Genomic DNA, 18,951 nt, shown 5'->3' with positions numbered 1-18,951 from the left:
CCTTCAGACAGCTTTGTCTTTCACCCACCACTACCTGCCCCTTCATTTCATGGTCCTTCTTCTTCCCAAACTCATCTTCCAACAACCATTCCCCCACTAACCTCCTCACCCCAAACAACCCCAATTCCAGCACAAAACCCACACACTCCCTCACACACAAAAAGAAAAACACAAACACTCACCCACAGCATCACCCACCTACAAAGCAAAACACACACACAAATGCAAAAAAAAACACCAACACAACACAAAACACCAACACCACAGACGCATCCAACGCACAGACATTCTCACAGACACCCATGACCCACCACAAATAACTATCACAACCCCCACCAGCAACATGCAGACATATTCACCCACACACCATCACCCACCTAAAAACAACTCCCTCATCCTCTACCAACACCCAGCCAAAACTATTCCCTCCCCAAAACAACCACCCAACCCCACACACACACCCAAATAAACACCCTCGAGTAAACCCACACTCTCATCCACGCACACACTCAAAAAACACCCTTTCGATACACCAATCCACACCCTCACCTAAGCACATGCCCAGAAAAACACCCTCACCCAAGTAAGCACCCAAACCTCACCCACCCAAAATCACAACCTCACCCAAAGACACATATCAAACCACCACCACACCTGCAGCCAGCAGAACACTCTCAACCCTGCAAAGCACCACACCCATTTCAGCACCCAGTACCTCACAACTACCCACTTCACCCACTCAATCTCTCCTTGCAACTCCCTCACAGACATTCCTCCTATGACCAAATCCCTCAAGAAAAGACCCCCATAAATCTTTGAAGTGCCTGAGCTACAACATCTCATCGAGTGAGAGATGCCCCTTAAAGAAGAGGAACTTTCAGTACAAAGCTAAATAGGAGGCTAGATTGATAAGCAGTACCAAACTATTCTATATATATGTTTATTATTGTTAAAAAATACCTAATTATTTTTTTTCTATGACAGAGAAACATTTTCTAAAGAAATACATTTATTTGTTTTTAAAACACATGGTTTCAGTGTTCGTTTTCAAATACACAATGTAAACATGTATTTAATTTGATTAAAATATATGCCACAACATTTACAATTTTGACATCGAGTTAACATGATACATTTGTGTATATCCATTGCTGTAAATTTCAGTATAATCGGAGGGTGGAAAAACGTAGCAATAAAAAGAAAAGAAAATTAATAAAGTAAAGGTAAGGTAAGGTAAGACGAAAAACAAAAGGTGCTACGTATTTATCCTTATTATTTTCAATTATAATAAGAACCAACATATGTTAATTTCTGATATGATTACATTGTGGAAAAGATATGACAACAATGTTGTACTAAAATATGCATTAACAATTAACTACCCATGTAAGTGTATGTCTCACACAAGTTGTAAAAATATGATCTGATATTTTTTTTTAAACAGAACATTAAGGGGCCGATTCCGATTCGGTAAAATCCCATACGAATAGCCGTACGGAGCATTTTTCCCGTACGAATCGTATCCTCGAATGTCCCCGTACGTACGATGTAGTATGATGAGTACCCAAAGCAGTTCTCCGTCCGAATCGTACCAAAGCCCGTACGACTCAATAATCTGTACGAATCGCATTCGGAACGCGCAGTACGTGATGTCCGTACGGATCGAAGCATCATTTTCCGACCCAGCAAGTACGATTCGCCCAGTCAACACTCAGTACGACTCATTTATTACGAGAGCTCTAAATGTCCGGAAAAGCAGAATTCAACTCGAAGTGCGTGCAAAACGGTCCCCCGGTAAGGTTCATACACCCCATGATCGTAGGGGTACATGTTCGTACACCTACGATCATGGGGTACGGTTTGTACACCCCATGATCATAGGGGTACGGTTCGTACACCTATGATCGTAGGGGTACGGTCCGTACACCCCATGATCGTAGGGGTACGGGTCGTACACCCCATGATCGTATGGGTACGGTTTATATACCTACGATCATGGGGTACGTTCCTACACCCCATGATCGTAGGGGTACACCCCATGATCGTAGGTGTACGATCGTAGGTGTACGAACCGTACCCTATGTGATTGTGTGGCTCTCCGTACAATTTGCTCTTACGCGACGTTTACCGTACGAATCGCGTACTCATTCCCCAGTCCGGATTGTACTTGTCGGGTCATACGGCATGTTTACCATTCGTACGGTTCACTTTCAGGGTCCGTATCGTACGGATTTTCCCTTGCTTTTCGTACGGTTCGCAATGATTCAGACGTATTTCATTACTACGGATCGTACTACGCAATTCGGATGGATTTGTACGATTCGTACGGAAACGGCTACGAATCTGAATCGTCGTACGGATTTGTTTCCCGAATCGGAATCAACCCCTAAATGTCCAGTAAATATAACTTATTTGTTGTGCGCTTCCATCATAGTGACTGAGGTGTATGCAAAACTGACAACTGATAGAAATTGCAGAAAATAAGGGTAGATTAGTGTTGGAACCTGGGATGTCAGGTCACCTAGGGTAGCCTGGCCTAGGGTAAGACATGCAATTCTAGAGGCACAAGTGTGAAGGTTGCAAACCACCCAACAGTAATTCCACGCAATAACACTTAAAAAGGACACTACACCAAATTGTTAGAAAAATATGTGCTGGTTTATAAAAATAGTATCTCTGCTCTTTTGTTTCAAAATTTACAACTTAGGCATTTCAGTTTGTCTTGGAAGCAATAACTATACTTTTAAGCTGCTAAAACATATTATCAACCAGCATTTACAGTACATTACATTTAAACTCTACTATTTTGACTTTCTATAACTTTCATCACAACATCACTTTAGAAGAGGCAGTGTCAGCACTTTATATTTAGTCAGGCAAGCAATAACCATTTCATTGTTAACCTTACACTGCCCCTGCTTAGCTTGTTACCTCCCCATCAAAGGACAAGAGTTTCCCTGCAGAAAAGCCTATACTCCTCTAGGGAAGGTTACACTTTTCTTTCCCATTCACTACTGACCACAGAAGTTCTGGCTATAACAGATTAAACCAGCATACATTGAAGCCCTGTCAGGGATTCCTCAAGGACACTGTACTCCTGGGGACAGATTCACTGTTAATTCATTTGTTAGGTCTCAATCTCTGGCACCAGTTTTACTCTTGTAGGAGTCACTTCCCCCTCGTGTTTATCTCCTTACTTGTGATTACAACGATGCTGAAATCTTCCTGCACCAGAAGCAAGGGGGAATTCACAGCCGATACAGCCAAGAAACCGAGTGTGGGAAAGGCTCTCTCGCCTCTGAAGGCTCCTCAGCTCTCCCTCCCCACTCGGCCCAGCTCCTTTGCGGGGCGCTCGAGCGGAAGGAAAAGGCCGTTAAAACAATGCCCCCAGGCCGCTACTGGGCCCGTCAGCTCTCCCTCCCTGCTCGGGCCAGCTCCTCCGTGTGGCGCGCGAGCAGAGGGAAAAGGCAGGACACTCGCTCTGGCTGCTGTGGCACCCGGCGCTCCTCCTCAGCGTCGATCGGCGGGGCCACTACACTAGCTGTCATGCGCGGTAGCGCTCGCGTTGGTGCCGCCTCCCACTGCGCCCACTCACAGGAAGGATGCTTCACTCCCAGGCCTGCTCGATCCTAGGCCCCTCCTGTGCCAGCCACGGCTCAGCTGGGATCATGCGCGGTAGCGCTCGAAAGCCAGTCAATACACCGACTCCTCTCACTCCTGGGGAGGCGCTGCCACAGAGTGCGATCGGTGCCCCAGGGGTCCCGCTCCCAATTCAATGAAGGGAACGAGTTCCTAGCCCCTCACTTTCCACCTAGCAGGCTGAAAGGCTTGCCACACACCACAGAACCAGCCAGTAGTAAGGAAATCCTGTTGTTATACTGAGGAAGTGCTTCCTTTCCACACTATAGAGAGGAGGGGGGGTAAAAGGGGCTCCTTCAGAGTAGAGCCACAGAGCTCTTCTTCAGCACTAATCCCCTATCCCTCCTTACTGGACAGACTTAGGGGCACAGGGGAACTCTTACTTCAGCTCCCAGGGCAGGGTCCTTCTCAGCTCCAAAGACTACCGGAATTAACCCCTTCACCTAACTGTCCAGGGTCAGCAGGATGAACTAGATTGGCTAGGACAACAGGAAATGGGAGGTGGAAAAGCCTTGACAGAGGGCTACCCTTCTAGAGCAATCCACCCTTCAGGATCCTACCCCTACCAGACCTCAGCCTTCACTCTAGCTGCTCCTCACTGACAGACAAAATGGCTGTCCAGCATTCCGCCTTTTATAGGCTGACCCTCAGGAGTCCAGAAGGGACCAGAAGGTTCTGGAACGCCCTATACTTCTCTATGGGACAGGTTCCAGGTGTATCAGTTAGGGCAGTTGGTAGCCACCATTTTGTGACTCCAACTATTCCTGTCAGAACAGGCCTCTAGGCCCGAGGTGAAAAACTATGAGGGGGGAAAGAACACCTATCCCCTTGACCAACACCTAGAAAAAGTTAGTGGACAAAAATTATTAAAGGTATGAGGGCAAAAAGGGGACAAAATAAATAATAAATTGGAGGGACTACGCAAAAAGCCAGACAGGTCTAACAATTAGCTATTGAGCAGATGAGTTAGGTGAGGAAGGTGGCAAGGTCTAGGCACTTCAAAGGTCTCATGGATTTTTAGGCAATTACAGCTGTAGATTTTAATGTTGGGACAGGTAAAAAATGTTAACGTTGATTATTGCATGATCAATTCGGGTCATGTAATAGTTTCTGGTAATAAATATGAGGTTCTATAGAGTGAATATTACAGCTATGGTTTGTGGCCCAATGAGTGGGTTCCTCGATCATTAACTCTAGGTTACATGGTTCCATGTTAGAATTGTTTTGGAATTGGTTGGTCAGGCTTATCAAGCCACATGCTGTAGTGACCCAGTATACAAAGGTTTGGATGTTTTAGGCTGATCTCCAAGATGAGGTTTGTGATAGGGTCATGGAATGTGGGATCATGTTGCGGGTGTAAGCAGATAAGGAGATGGGAGCAGGAAAAGGAAAGATAAGAGCATTGAATGAGCAGTAATTCGCATCCAGGTATGGCATAATTCAGGATCGATTTTATAGGCAGGATCATTCTATAGACTATAGCATCTGCACTACCAATCTTCTTATTGGTGTTATTTCTCATGATAATCCATTAAGAATCCAAGTAGATATGTTTCTTTGGATTCCACCGTTCGTTACGACCGTAACCTTCGAGCCCCCCTTCAGCGGCTCAAGCTTGACGTTGTAAGATGGCGCCGGCTGCCTCTGTCACCCTTGGGACGTGCGGCTCTTTTCAAGATGATGTCGCTCCCCAGATTTTTATATGCACTCCAGAACTCCTTTGATCCTATTCCTCCTGGCTACTTCCACGAAGTGGAGGGCCTTCAGAGACGGCTGATTTGGGACGGGCGTGCGCGCATTGCCTTATCCAAACTCACACTTCCATGGTATGATGGCGGCATTGCCCTCCCAGCTGAGTGCGGTCAATCATGCAACTTATGCCCCCGGTCCAACGCCAGCTTTTGCAATGGATAAATATCTTTTGCCAGGTGGGAATTCCAACAGGGCACTATACTCTAAGGGACCCTATAAGACTCTGACTGGACCCACTAAAATTGCTGTGCGAGTGTGGCGTGATGCGAATGCTGCTCTGGGATGATGTGATAGATTGTCCCGCGCAACCCCGTTGTATGATTCAGATGGTTTGGGCAATTTGTGGGGGACGAAAGGTTTTGATAAATGGGACATGATAGGTATAAGTAAGGTTGACGATCTTTGGTCTAAAGGGAATGTTAAGACTTTTGAGGCGCTTAAGATTGAATATGAACTTGACGATAAGGAATTTTTTCGGTACGTTCAGGTACGGCACGCCTTGTTGTTTGTCTTCCCCAAGGGGACGGAGATTCCTGAGTCCTCGCCTCTCGAGGACCGTGTCCTTGATGGCTACGTACCTGATAGCACAATTTCCCTGATTTATAAAAAGCTAAAAAGCTCATCAACAACAGAGTTGACTTGCTTGTGCGCCTCAGGGCCTTATGGACTGCTGACGGATTGGAGTTGGACGATGAGGGCTGGCAAATGGCCGTGTCCTCTCCTAAGGAGGTGGCCATCCCTGCCCGCCTTCGGTTCGTCCAACTCAAGATCCTTTATCGCGTGTATGTTACTGGTCCGCGTCTGGTAAGAATGGGGTACTCTGTGGATGGTCTGTGTAAACGCGGGTGCGGTATGAGTGGTACTTTCCTCCATATACTGTGGGAATGCCCTGAGGTGGCTGCGTTTTGGTCCCGAGTACATGCCACCATGGAAAGGGTCACGGGGGTTTCACTCCTACCTGAGGCCAGACGCTGTCTCCTTAATGTATGGGAGCCGAATGATTATAACACGGCGCAGATCTGTTGGGCGACCCTTGGTAACATGATGGCAAAAAGGGATATTGCTCAGTTATGGGGTTCCCACAGACCACCCACAATATCGGCTTGGAAGGAAAACATGGACTGGTGCATGTTCAGAGAAAAGACGGTGTACTTGTCACGGGGCAGACCTAAGAAGTGGAACAGAATTTGGTCTCAATGGAATGCTTATCGTGGGAATGTATGTACTCCCCCTCAGGACTTTACCCTTAACACCCCCTTGTCTCCCTAGATGACATTCCAAGTCCTCATACGTTAACTGTATATGCCGCGCGGTTTCCTCGCTGCCCCCCCCATCCCGTAATTGATGTTTAATATACTGTATGCATTTGTTATGGAACCAATCCCCGTGAACTCGTGTTTCCCGGAAGTGACTATTTGCCTTGTGAAGTGTATTATGTTGTTTGTTCTCTGATTTTCAATAAAAATGTATTAAAAAAAAAAAAAAGAATCCAAGTAGTATAGCTTCATATAAAATTGGTCTAGAGTCTTTTTTGCCAGGGTTTTGTAACGAAGAGCAGGTCTATGTCAGAGTCTGGCATAGGTTTGGATATGCTGAAATGTCTTCTGCTTAATAGTCTTGCATTAAGAGGACACTTCATGATGCATTTTTAAAGGGCAGGACCTGTTGTTAGCAGGCAAAGGGCTTAGATGGGAGTGGGATGTGAGTGGCAAGGAGTCATGTTTTCTGAGTCTACTAGACAAGTAATGAAATTACTGGATTTGGATGGGGAAGAAGGAGGGGTAAAGGAGAATGGTGAGCAGAATAGAAATGTAGTAATTTGTGGAGTGGATATGTTAGGTGGAGAAACAATAACTTTAAACAACACTATTTTAGTCAAGCAGGACTGAAGACAACACTCAGAAGTTGTAGATGATGCTGTTCAAGATACCAAAGGAGGCATAGATTATATAATATTATACTAAACAAGAAATGTGATATAAAGGACACTGCTCGACACCATATAAAAGCTACCAGTGTTATTGCCATAAACAAGAGTCAAGAAAGTTACTTGGGATCACTTGAGACCACCTAAAAGATAATACTGAGAAGGTTATTGACCACACAGTTGATGTTAATATGGTTACTACTGGCCATGTGGGAACTGTAAATAATGCTGCTACACATCTCCACATCTCTTATGACCAGGACTTAATGTTTCTAAAGACCACTCAGGAACTGGGGGCACCAACCCCAGTACAATATTAATAATAAAGCCCCTACATAAAATCAGACCCTCATACCAGACAAAATTATATTAGAGTGAGTAAAAAACACGCACCGCCTTCAACTCAGAAGCAGATCACACTGTAGAGACGTTGAACTATCAAACAGGTTATAACACAGATTACCCTGACCATGAACAGTAAGTAGAGTCAACACAAACATGTTCCCATAATTAAATTCCAACCCAATTCCTGCCCATACCAATGGCAGTCTGTCTGAAATTAATATTAATAATTGATGTAATTCTAAATCCTTAAATTTGGATCTAAACTCAAAGACAGAAACCAAACCCAAGGTAAACAAAACTGAAAACAATGTGATGCACTGGGCATTGCTTTTAAGAAAGTAATATATTATGGGCAACATGATCTAAACATTGACAACCCATTGAAACGTAATGAGTGTGCAGTACAGTCGTTAACTACCAGAATTGTAACCCTAGAATTGCTCATTATTAAACTCAAACAGACTCATAGCAACTTTGATCAAATGCCAGCACACCCACACTGCAAAGTGAAATCTTAATCGCCTTGACGACTCACTTTATATCCTTTTTAATCAATCTCTCGAAATGCCTAAAGAAGAGAAAGGCCATTTAAAAAAACATATCAATTATAACAAAATGATTGAAATTAAAAACTCCCTTTTAGTGGATCATATTCCTACTATTAAAAGAAAAAATCAATCTCACCAATAACCTAATAAAAGGTAACACCTTAACCATCTGAACAATGACTAACAAACGTATTAAATGCATACTACATAACTAAAGATCGGCTGCAGTACTTGAAACCGAAATTAGAGACACTGTCATTACTCTAGATATGGACTTCTTATTTAGCAAAGCGATATGTCTTAATTCCCACTGTCAGCCCATTTTACATATTTTGCTACTGCAAGGATCTTCCATTCTAAGGACGGACAGAAAAAAGAAACCAGGAGAGGAGTAGCACTGATTCAGAAATCACTAAGATCCTAAACAAATTCCCATTCAAACATTTACAAATAGAAATTACAAATCAAAACTAGATTAAATACCACAACCACTATAAAATGTAGCACTAATTACCACAACCCTTAAGCAAAATGAGGAGGAAATCCTGGAGTACACACTGCACAACATTTTCTCAAAGTCTAAACAAATCTTATAGGGGAGTTCAAAATCCATTGGGGAGACACAGCCAACACATCAGATAAATCCCTTGCCTTGTTGCTAAACGCACACAACAGTGGCCCCACCCCCACTCCGACAGTCAATCTGCCCATCTATTAGCCACGGTCACCATCAGACAATGGGGGGGTAGGGTCTTTGACAGCAGCACCTGCTGTGAGGGGGTCACTAGCTGAGGCAAGTCTGCTGTGTCTCTGCTCGGCTGATCAGTCGCTTGTAATCTTTCTAGCATGATACCCCACGTCTCCTAGTCTTGTTCAGCATTTTCATCCATGCGAACATAGAGTAGGCGGCGTTCCTCTGCTACCCCCCATTCAACTTGTCCATCTTTCATTAAATAAGTGAGGGGTCGCAGACTGTGTCCAATGTATAGCGATACGGTGCCTCGCTAGCACCAACCCAAGTGAAGCAAATTTACACTGTATAGGCGTCTTGGATTACAGAGATGGTAACACTCCTACAAGGCAGTTTTGTTTGATCGACATCTCGACTGGGAGTCTTGTCATCTCTCGCAACAATTCTAGGATCTTCGTCCAGTAAGGGCGGAGGTGAGGACAGTCCCAGGTAGTATGTGCAAAATGGGATGGTTCTGCTCCGCATTGAGGGCATGTCGACCTGCGCGCTGTGTCAAATTACGATTATCGGAGAGGGGCCAGAAGGGTACCATGCAGGTAATAAAATTGGGTGAGTTTAAAACAAGCATTGCTGGCCACTTTCTGTACCTGCGCGAACACCCCCTTCCAGTTTCGGCAAATCCCCCAACCACCTACTCTGGTCCTACAATACATCTACTCTACGGTCCACCTTCAGGGCTTTATACAGCCAAAAGATCAATTCCATGAATTAACCGAGGTCTATGATTGTCATCAGGGTATGGGACTCCATGTGTTCATCAGGGAATGTGGTCCATATTTCATGCGCACTGCGCGTTACTTCAGCGTACTGTAGAAAGTGACCCTCCGGGACATGATATCATTCTCTCGCATCTGCAAATGAGAGAAAAGTTCCATTGAAATATAGGTCACCTGCTGTTACACAGTTGCATCAAACCATCCAGTCAGATCCATCACCATCTGTATATGATGGAAGCCGTGAAGCCATTTTAAGGGTAATAACCGGATGTATGGGGCCCTTCATAGTACAAGAGTGACTGAGTGTTCCCATTACCAGTCAACCGGAAAGACCACAAATGGACAATCCTGGGTAGTCTGCAAGCCCATTATAAGATATCGTGGAAGGTCTGTGTAAGAACTGGGACCCCCCAGTTCTCCGTGGGGTAGCATGGCTCGAGCAGGAAGGCGGCCAGGGGCTTACGTGTAAAGCAGCTACTTAACACACACATCCAATGAAACACACAGTGGCGCAATAATGGAGACCACACCAGTAGTTGTATTTGAAAAATCAAGATCTTTTATATAGGCTTTCAATTAGAGCAATGCATTGGTAATTCATTAGCATTTTAGACAAGCATTTCATTAAGACGTTTCCTGAATCACGTGCAGATTGCCTTGCCTGTGAAGGGGTAAACATTTCAGATAAGCATTTCAGTAAGACATTTCATTAAAATAACAACCAGCTCATCTATGCAGTGAAACATTAACTAACCCCGCCTGTCGCATCAGACTCTTTGACAGGCAAAGGGGTAATTGTATAAACCTGGAGGATCCTACAAGAAGCGACTATAGTAATGCGTCTAATTAACACATCAAACCTCTCATGGACGCTTTTCCTGGAAAGGAATAAAACATATCAGCAAGTACTTATCAGTCTAACAAGGAACTTCAAAGAACACAGCCTTTAGTCATCTGTGACAAGCCTTTCTTCTTGTGAATACAGGTCGGTTTGCGACCCAGATCAGATCATCAGAATACTATGGAAGTCCACCTCTGCAAGAAAATTCAGTACAGTGAAGTGACTCTCCCTCTCATTAACAGGCTTGTAAATATGGTACACTGTGAGCATTTCAGGCTTGTAAATATGGTACACTATGCACATTTCAGGCTTGTAAATATGCAGGCAAAACGATATAATGAGGCACATTCAGAAGGGGGCCAACAGGACCCAGTCACAGGTAACCCCGGGGGAGGGGCGACCTCGGGCCTCACTCGGCCTACCGCCCTCCTCCCCAGGGGGTTACCTCTCTTCTTCGGCCCTCCGGGGCCCTTGCGAAGTGTCCGCTTGGGGGGGAAAGGAGCTCCGGCCCTGTGCGCCGCGGGGGCAGTTCTGGAGCCCCGGCACCGGGACGAAGCTGGACCAGCGTTTGGGGCGGCAAGCGGAGGGGGCTCTCAGGCTCAGCGGCCCCCTCCGTAGTGGAGTGCAGCTCTCTTCGGCCGCCGGGCCGTGTCAGCCGGGCACGCGGTGACGGCCAATGGGGGAGCAGTGTGAGCCGGGCCGCGGGACCAATCGCGGCACAGGAGGACGGGGGCGGGCCAATGACGAGGCCGAGCGCCCTCGTCACGTGATGGAGGCAGCGACTTGGCTTCAGGCCTAACGAGGCCTGACTGGACCACGCGGCGGCCTTCCTCAGGCTCCGGGGGCTGCCGCGGGACCTCCTCTTAGTCGGGTGGGGCCCGGCCTCACTGTGGCGGCCCTCTTCTGGTACCGGGGGCCGCCAAGGGGTCTCACAGTGCTTCCGTGGGCTGCGGCGGTGATTCGGTGCGCTGCGCGACAGCGCCTGGGGGGCAGTCTCGGCTAGGCAGAAGGAGTGGGGCCACTGGCGCCTCCAGGCCCGGCGCGACAGCGGCCGACAGCGACAGGCTATCGCAGCGCTTGGGGACAGCAGGTGAGCGCTTGGGGGGCAAATGCAGCGCCTCGCTGACAAGATGATTCCTGAGGGGGAGAAGCGCTTTAGAATACCAGTGCCTCACAGGGGGCTTCAGCGCTAGAGTCTCGTGGGCACAGTTAGCTCAGGGCAGGCAGGATGGGAGCAAGTTGTAGCGCTTGGCCCACAGTTCAGTCAGGGGGAGACAGGTAGGCCCAGTTGTAGGCAGGGGATGCGCAGGGCAGCACAGTCCAGTACCTGGTCCCAGGAAGCAGGTTTCTTGCCGCTTGGATGGTTCTGCGCCCTTAGGTGCTTGTTTCTTGAAGTGGATAAGGGGGGGGGTGATGAGTTGAAGGCTTGAAGAATTTCTCCTCAGTCACTGCAGATGGGCCCTGGGGTTCCCTACCACTGGGCCAGATCAGGGGGCTAGCTTTGGACACCTCACCCAGCTTAAGAGGCAGCACCTAGATCCTGTCACTCCCAGTAGCATAGGTTCCTCACTAGGCCCTCCCGCCTAAAACTCCTGCGTGGGTTCCCCAGGTCAGTGATGCCCCAACTGACTAGAAAAAGTTCCCTCCCTTGCGTATATATGCCCAGGTCAGGTGACCACTCTCTAAGGCGGGAAAAGTCAGGTCCGCCTTCCTTCTGGAAGGTTCCAGGAGCTTCCCCACTCTAACTATGGACAGGAGCTGGGTGGCTGGTGTTGCAACATTGTATGGGGACCCGGCCTGCTCCTGGCAACTAGGGTGCTACACTAAAAAAAAACACGCTGCAGTAGCAGGGGCCAGTGCCAGCCATGTTGAAAGTAGAGAGCACCTGCACCCTAACACAGATTAGCTATGAAAAAGGTGCCCGAAGACCTAAGGGCCAACAAAAAGTAGGTGGAAAAAATGAGGCAGGGCAAAAAATCACAGGGAAAGACCACCCTAGGGCTGACAGGTCTAACATGCGTCCCCCCCAGCTGAAAGTGGGGAGAGCTACCCAACCTCTAGGGAGTTCTCGTCACTAAGGCGGTAAAACCGGGAGAGACCGTCAGCATTGGCGTGGTCAGCCCCGGGCCGATGTTCCACCCTAAAGTCCATCCCCTGTAGGGAAATGGACCACCTTAGCAACTTTGGGTTTTCGCCTCTCATTTGCATGAGCCAGCGAAGGGGTCGGTGGTCGGTTTGAACCAGGAAGTGAGAGCCAAAGAGGTATGGCCTCAACTTCTTCAAAGCCCAGACCACAGCAAAGGCTTCTCGCTCGATGGTACTCCATCGCTGTTCCCGAGGAAGGAGTCTTCGGGAGATGAAGGCCACAGGTTGGTCTTGGCCATCATCGTTGAGTTGCGACAGCACGGCGCCTATGCCATGCTCTGAGGCATCTGTCTGCACGATGAATTCTTTTTGGAAGTCCGGAGTGGCCAGCACCAGAGCAGTGCACATCGCGCGCTTCAGTGTTTCAAATGCCTCCTGGCAAGCAGCCATCCAGATGACCTTACGTGGCTGCTTTTGGACGTCAACTCGGTCAAGGGGGCCACGATGGTACCATACCCCTTGACGAATCTGCGGTAATAGCCAGTGAGGCCGAGGAAAGCTCGGACCGCAGTCTGAGTTTTGGGGGACTCCCAGGCCTTGATGGTCTCAATTTTGGCCTGGAGGGGTTGCACCTTACCTCCGCCCACCAAGTGTCCCAGGTACACGACAGAGCCCTGTCCAATCTGGCACTTGCTAGCTTTGATGGTCAAGCCAGCCCGTTGTAACGCCCGCAGCACCTCCTGGAGATGCTGCAGATGGTCCTCCCAGGTGCTACTGAAGACAGCTATGTCATCCAGGTAAGCTGCTGAGAAGGACTCCAGGCCAGATAATACCTGGTTCACCAACCGCTGGAAGGTGGCAGGAGCATTCTTGAGCCCGAAGGGCATCACTCGAAATTGGAAGTGGCCCTCGGGGGTGGAGAACGCTGTCTTCTCCTTTGCTCCATCGGCCATGGCAATCTGACAGTACCCTGATGTTAAGTCGATGGTGCTGAGGTACTTGGCTGCTCCCAGCCGGTCAATCAGCTCGTCTGCCCGTGGTATCGGGTGAGCATCTGTCTTGGTGACAGAATTCAACCCCCGATAATACACACAGAACCGAAGTTCTGGTGTGGCGCCCGGTGGAGCCGCTTTCGGCACCAGCACGACCGGACTAGCCCACGGGCTGCTGGAGGGCTCGATTACTCCCAGCTCCAGCATCTTGGTCACCTCACCCTGGATGCTGTTCTTTACTTTGTCGGACAGCCGGTAAGACTTGGTTTTCACTGGCGGACTGTCCCCTGTGTCCACATCATGGGTACACAGATGCGTAATTCCAGGCGTGAGGGAGAACAACGAGGCGTGCTGCGCCAAGACCTGGCGGCAGTCCCTCTGTTGTTCTGGGGTCAAGGATGGAGTGAGGACAACTCCCTCTACTGAACCATCCTTCTCCTGAGCCGCTAGAAGGTCAGGAAGAGGCTCACTTTCCTCCTCCTCGCTCCCATCCGTCACCATGAGGAGAGCAAGCTCCGATCGCTCACGATGAGGCTTCAGGCGGTTGACGTGGAGCACCCGGTGGGGCTGTCGGGGGGTCTTCAAGTCCACGACGTAGGTGGTCTTGCCTCTTCGCTCCACAATCTCGTACGGACCAGTCCACCGGTCCTGGAGGGCACTAAGCTCCCCAGGCTCCATGACCCACACCTTCTGTCCAGTGTCCAACTCCACCGTCCGAGCGTTGTGGTCATACCACTCCTTCATGACGGCTTGGCTAGCCTCCAGATTGTCTGAGGCTTCCTTCCACAGCTTAGCCATCTGGCTGCGGAATGCCAGCATGTAGCTGACAACATCACGGAGAAGCTTCTTCGAAGTCTTCTCCCAACTCTCCTTGACCAGACTGAGGGGTCCCCTAACGGGATGGCCATAGAGCAATTCGAAGGGGCTGAACCCGACTCCCTTCTGGGGTACCTCGCGGTACGAGAACAGCAAGCAAGGGAGGAGGATGTCCCCTTTCCGCCTCAGGTCTTCTGGCAGCCTCCGGATCATCCCCTTCAAGGTCTTGTTGAAGCGCTCTACGAGCCCGTTAGTCTGGGGGTGGTAAGGAGTGGAGAACCGATAGGTCACTCCGCACTCCTTCCACATGGCCTGCATGTAGGCCGACATGAAATTTGTGCCCCTGTCCGACACCACGACCTTGGGGAATCCCACTCGGGTGAATATCCCCATCAGGGCCCGCGCCACTACAGGTGCAGTAACGGTCCTCAGAGGGATGGCCTCCGGGTACCGAGTGGCGTGGTCCACTAACACCAGAATGAACCGATGTCCTGCAGAGTTCGGAGGGTCCAATGGCCCAACGATGTCAATACCGACCCTCTCGATAGGGGTCCCGACCACTGGGAGTGGTTCCAATGGGGCCTTCAACTTGGTTCCAGTCTTGCCACTGGCCTGGCAAGTCTTGCAGGTCTTGCAATAGGTGTCAGAGGCAACTCTCACCCTAGGCCAATAAAAATGTGGGACAAGCCTCGCAATGGTCTTGTCCTGGCCCAGGTGTCCGGCTAGAGGTATCTCATGCGCCAGTTCCATCAAAAAGGCTCGGTAGCACTGGGGGACCACTAAGGCCCTCGAGGACCCATGCACCGGAACCCTTGGCTCACTGTACAGGAGGCCATCCTCCCAATACACGTGGTAGTTGCCGGTCTCCTTGTTCATCGCTTGGGCTTCGGCCTGTCCCGCATGCCTTCAAGCGTGGGGCACTCCTTTTGCGCCCAACAGAATTCCTCCCGGGTAGGACCTCCTTCCACATGCCACCCGGCAAGGGTCGGCAAATCCCCCACGGGAACGACATCCACCTCCACGGACTCCGGGGTTACCTCCGCGGGCTCCCCATCCATCACACGGGGTGTGTCCTCCACAACACTCTCCTCTGGACCGACAGTGGGTTGGGCCATTGTTTCAGGCTCCAACCCGGGTTGAACTTCTTGCCGGGCAGCCGTGGACCGTGTGACTACGCACGTCCACCCTGGTAATCCCAGCATCTCAGTGTGGGCCTTAAACTCCACTTCCTTCCAGGCGGTATGTTCGAGGTCCTTACCGAGCAGACAGTCCACAGGCAAGGCAGGGCTGATCACAACTCTCAACGGGCCTGACACTCCTCCCCATTCAAAGGGAACTTGAGCCACGGGATAGTAGCTCATTCTGCCGTCAGCCAACACGGCCGGATGGTACACATCAGGAACAACGTGCTCAGGGGACACCAGCCGCCTCACTACAGTGGTCATGCTGGCTCCTGTGTCCCTCAGAGCGTCCACCTCCTCCCCATTGACCTTCACCCTCTGCTGGTACTTAGCAGTATTCGATGGTAAGGGCGTCACTGGTACCATTTCTTTATCCCCGAGTGAAACCAGGGTCAGGCCTGTCCACTCCCCCTCCCTATCTAGGGGCAGCTCCAACCCAAGCGCTATACTAGCCACCCCGGGACTCTTGCCACCAGTGGGGGCTGGGGGTCGTTTGCGACACTGGGGGTCTCCCTTGTAGTGTCCGACCTCTCCGCACTCATAGCACCGGACCACTTTTGGCTGCTGACTCTTGTCAGGGTAAGTGGGTTTTGGGGAATGGTTCTGAGGTGGGGTACCTACTCCTTTCCCAAACTGTCTAGTTTGTGGGCCTCGTGAGAACTCTGTTCTTTTATCACCACCCTCTTTCTTCTGAGGGGCGCCCTGTCCGCCTTTTGGGCCATCTCCCCCGGGGCCCTTGTGTGACACCCGGGTGCTAACCCAAATATCCGCCTCCTCCGCGAGCTCACGGGGATCAGTAAGCTTGCGATCCACCAAATGTTGGCCCAACTCCGGAAAACACTTATCAAGAGGTGCTCTCTCAAAAAAAGTTTACAGAGACCCTCAAAATCACGCACCTCGCTGCCACGCACCCAACCATCCAGAGCCTTTCGGGCATACTCAAAAAAATCCACCCAATTCTGCGTGGACAGCTTATGGCTGCCACGAAACCTCTGGCGATACCTTTCAGGGTTGAGGGCAAAATGTTTGATAAGCGCCTCCTTCATGGGGGAATACCTAAACTGGTCTGCCTTCTCCAAATACAGGAGTGAGTCCCTGACATCAGGAGGTATATACCGGTACAAACCACCTCCCCAGTGTTTTTCAGGCACCCCATCGGCAGTCAAGGCCACTTCATACGCCTCCAACCACCTGGCAATGCCATCCCCTTGGTGTAGCTCGCTATCACCTCCTTGGGTAACCAGAATCTGGGCTCCTGATGAGCTCCTGGTACACTGCCACCATTAGGACTTCCTGGCACACTCAACTGCAATGCTTGCAGCTCCATTTCCTTGAGCTGCAGCTCGTGCGCCAGCTTCCTTTCTTCCAATGCTAATTTCTCTCTCTCCAAAGCAAACTGCTTATCTTCCCTTTCTCTCTCCTTCTCGTGCTCTAACTTGGCAAGCTCCCACTTTAATCGCCTCTCCTCCCTCCTGTCCTCGTACTCCTGGGGTGACACAGTCTCCCTAGATACACTGCTCCCTACCCCGGAACGTCTTCCTGGCAATATATTGTCTGACATGTCAATATTGAGCAGGCCTGGGTCTTCCTGAGTGTCCACCTCCCCGTGTGTGACCTTTTCCCCATCCTCTTCTTCCTCTGGTTGGGCCCTTACCCATGCCCTTAAGGCGGTACGGAGCTCTTCTTTTACAGCTCTCGTCCCCACAGGCACCCCCACCCCCTGACAAAACTCCCTTATCTGCACTGCCGTGTACCTATCAAGGTCAGCCAGCTGGAACTCCATTCTGTCAGGTGAGGACCTAGATAACCTGGAAGAAAAATTCTAGGACGTGGGCAACAATACTGGTTTAACACACTTTGTTGCAGGCTAGACAGTGGTGAGCAATTGGGTTTGCTTGTAGCACGATAGGTGTCCAATTAATTGCAGCGCACTCTGTCCCACTGGAGGGAGTTAGGTAGCTACAGGTCCTGGATCCCACCGCTCGCCACCAATGTAAGAACTGGGACCACCAGTTCTCCGTGGGGTAGCATGGCTCGAGCAGGAAGGCGGCCAGGGGCTTACGTGTAAAGCAGCTACTTAACACACACATCCAATGAAACGCACAGTGGCCCAATAATGGAGACCACACCAGTAGTTGTATTTGAAAAATCAAGATCTTTTATATAGGCTTTCAATTAGAGCAATGCATTGGTAATTCATTAGCATTTTAGACAAGCATTTCATTAAGACGTTTCCTGAATCACGTGCAGATTGCCTTTCCTGTGAAGGGGTAAATGATAAAAGCTCAGGAAACTGGTGAGATGAAGTAGGAGCTTTATTGATACAACCATCAACCAGCAGAAGTTACAGCAAACTGTATTCTCAACCATTGGAATGTAATCATTCTATTAGTGATGTCACTGACCTTGACACTTTTAAAGATACAGCAACATAACACATCCCCTATACATAATAAAAGAATAAAATGAATATTGATGAAGAAACAAAATAACCTAAAAGAAGAAGATCAAAGAGTAACAGAGGACACTAATGCATCACATAATCATTGAACTTCTTGGGAAGCTGTAAAGACCTCCTAGGAGTATTTCTCTGGTAACTGGTGGAAGGAGAAACATTAGGATCACAGGAGAGTTTGGGACCATCATTGTAATGATTTCTGACATCATTGCATTTGGCCAGTTTAGACATGTTCCAAGTGCAACCATTGTCTAAGGTGACAACATTTTTCTTAATGGAAACAATGGTGAAAGGACCAATGAAGTTCGAAACACCTTTGTGACCAAATTTCGTTTTTTTCACGAGAACACTGTCACTCATGTTCCATTTCCTGTGTTTGACAACCATTCTAGCATCATAACGTTGTTTGTATTTCTGCTGATAATTTGTCAACACAGCCCTCCTTCTCACTTCCCTTTCCACACTGTCCTCAACCACTTTCTCCGGAAGCCAAGTTGGATTTAGCTTTGAACAAGCTAGTCTACCTCTCAAAGCCTCAAAGGGAGACCTTTGCATAACAGCATTGGGAGTCGTGCGATGTGCCCACCACGTCTCCCTTAAAACACTGTTGAATGAAGTCTTGGACTCTAAAGCCCTCTGTGCACAACTTTTCACAACCCTATTCATCCTCTCCGTGAGACCATTTGCTTGAGGAGAGTAAAGAGCTGTTTTCTGATGAATAGTACCCAGACTTTTCAAGAAACTGTCCATCTCACTGGAAGTGAATTGTACTCCATTATCAGTGAGTAAAAACTTGGGAACACCCTCCGACCCAAACACATCTTTTAAAAATTCAATCACAGTTCTTGAGTTAACCACACTCATACATTTGGACACTACCCACTTTGAAGTGTAGTCAAC

Source organism: Lissotriton helveticus, chromosome 3_1, assembly GCF_964261635.1.
Source record: "Lissotriton helveticus chromosome 3_1, aLisHel1.1, whole genome shotgun sequence".
In the NCBI taxonomy this organism is placed as follows: domain Eukaryota; kingdom Metazoa; phylum Chordata; class Amphibia; order Caudata; family Salamandridae; genus Lissotriton; species Lissotriton helveticus.
The sequence above is the reverse complement of the archived record's forward strand: the minus strand, read 5'-3'. Positions refer to the sequence as shown.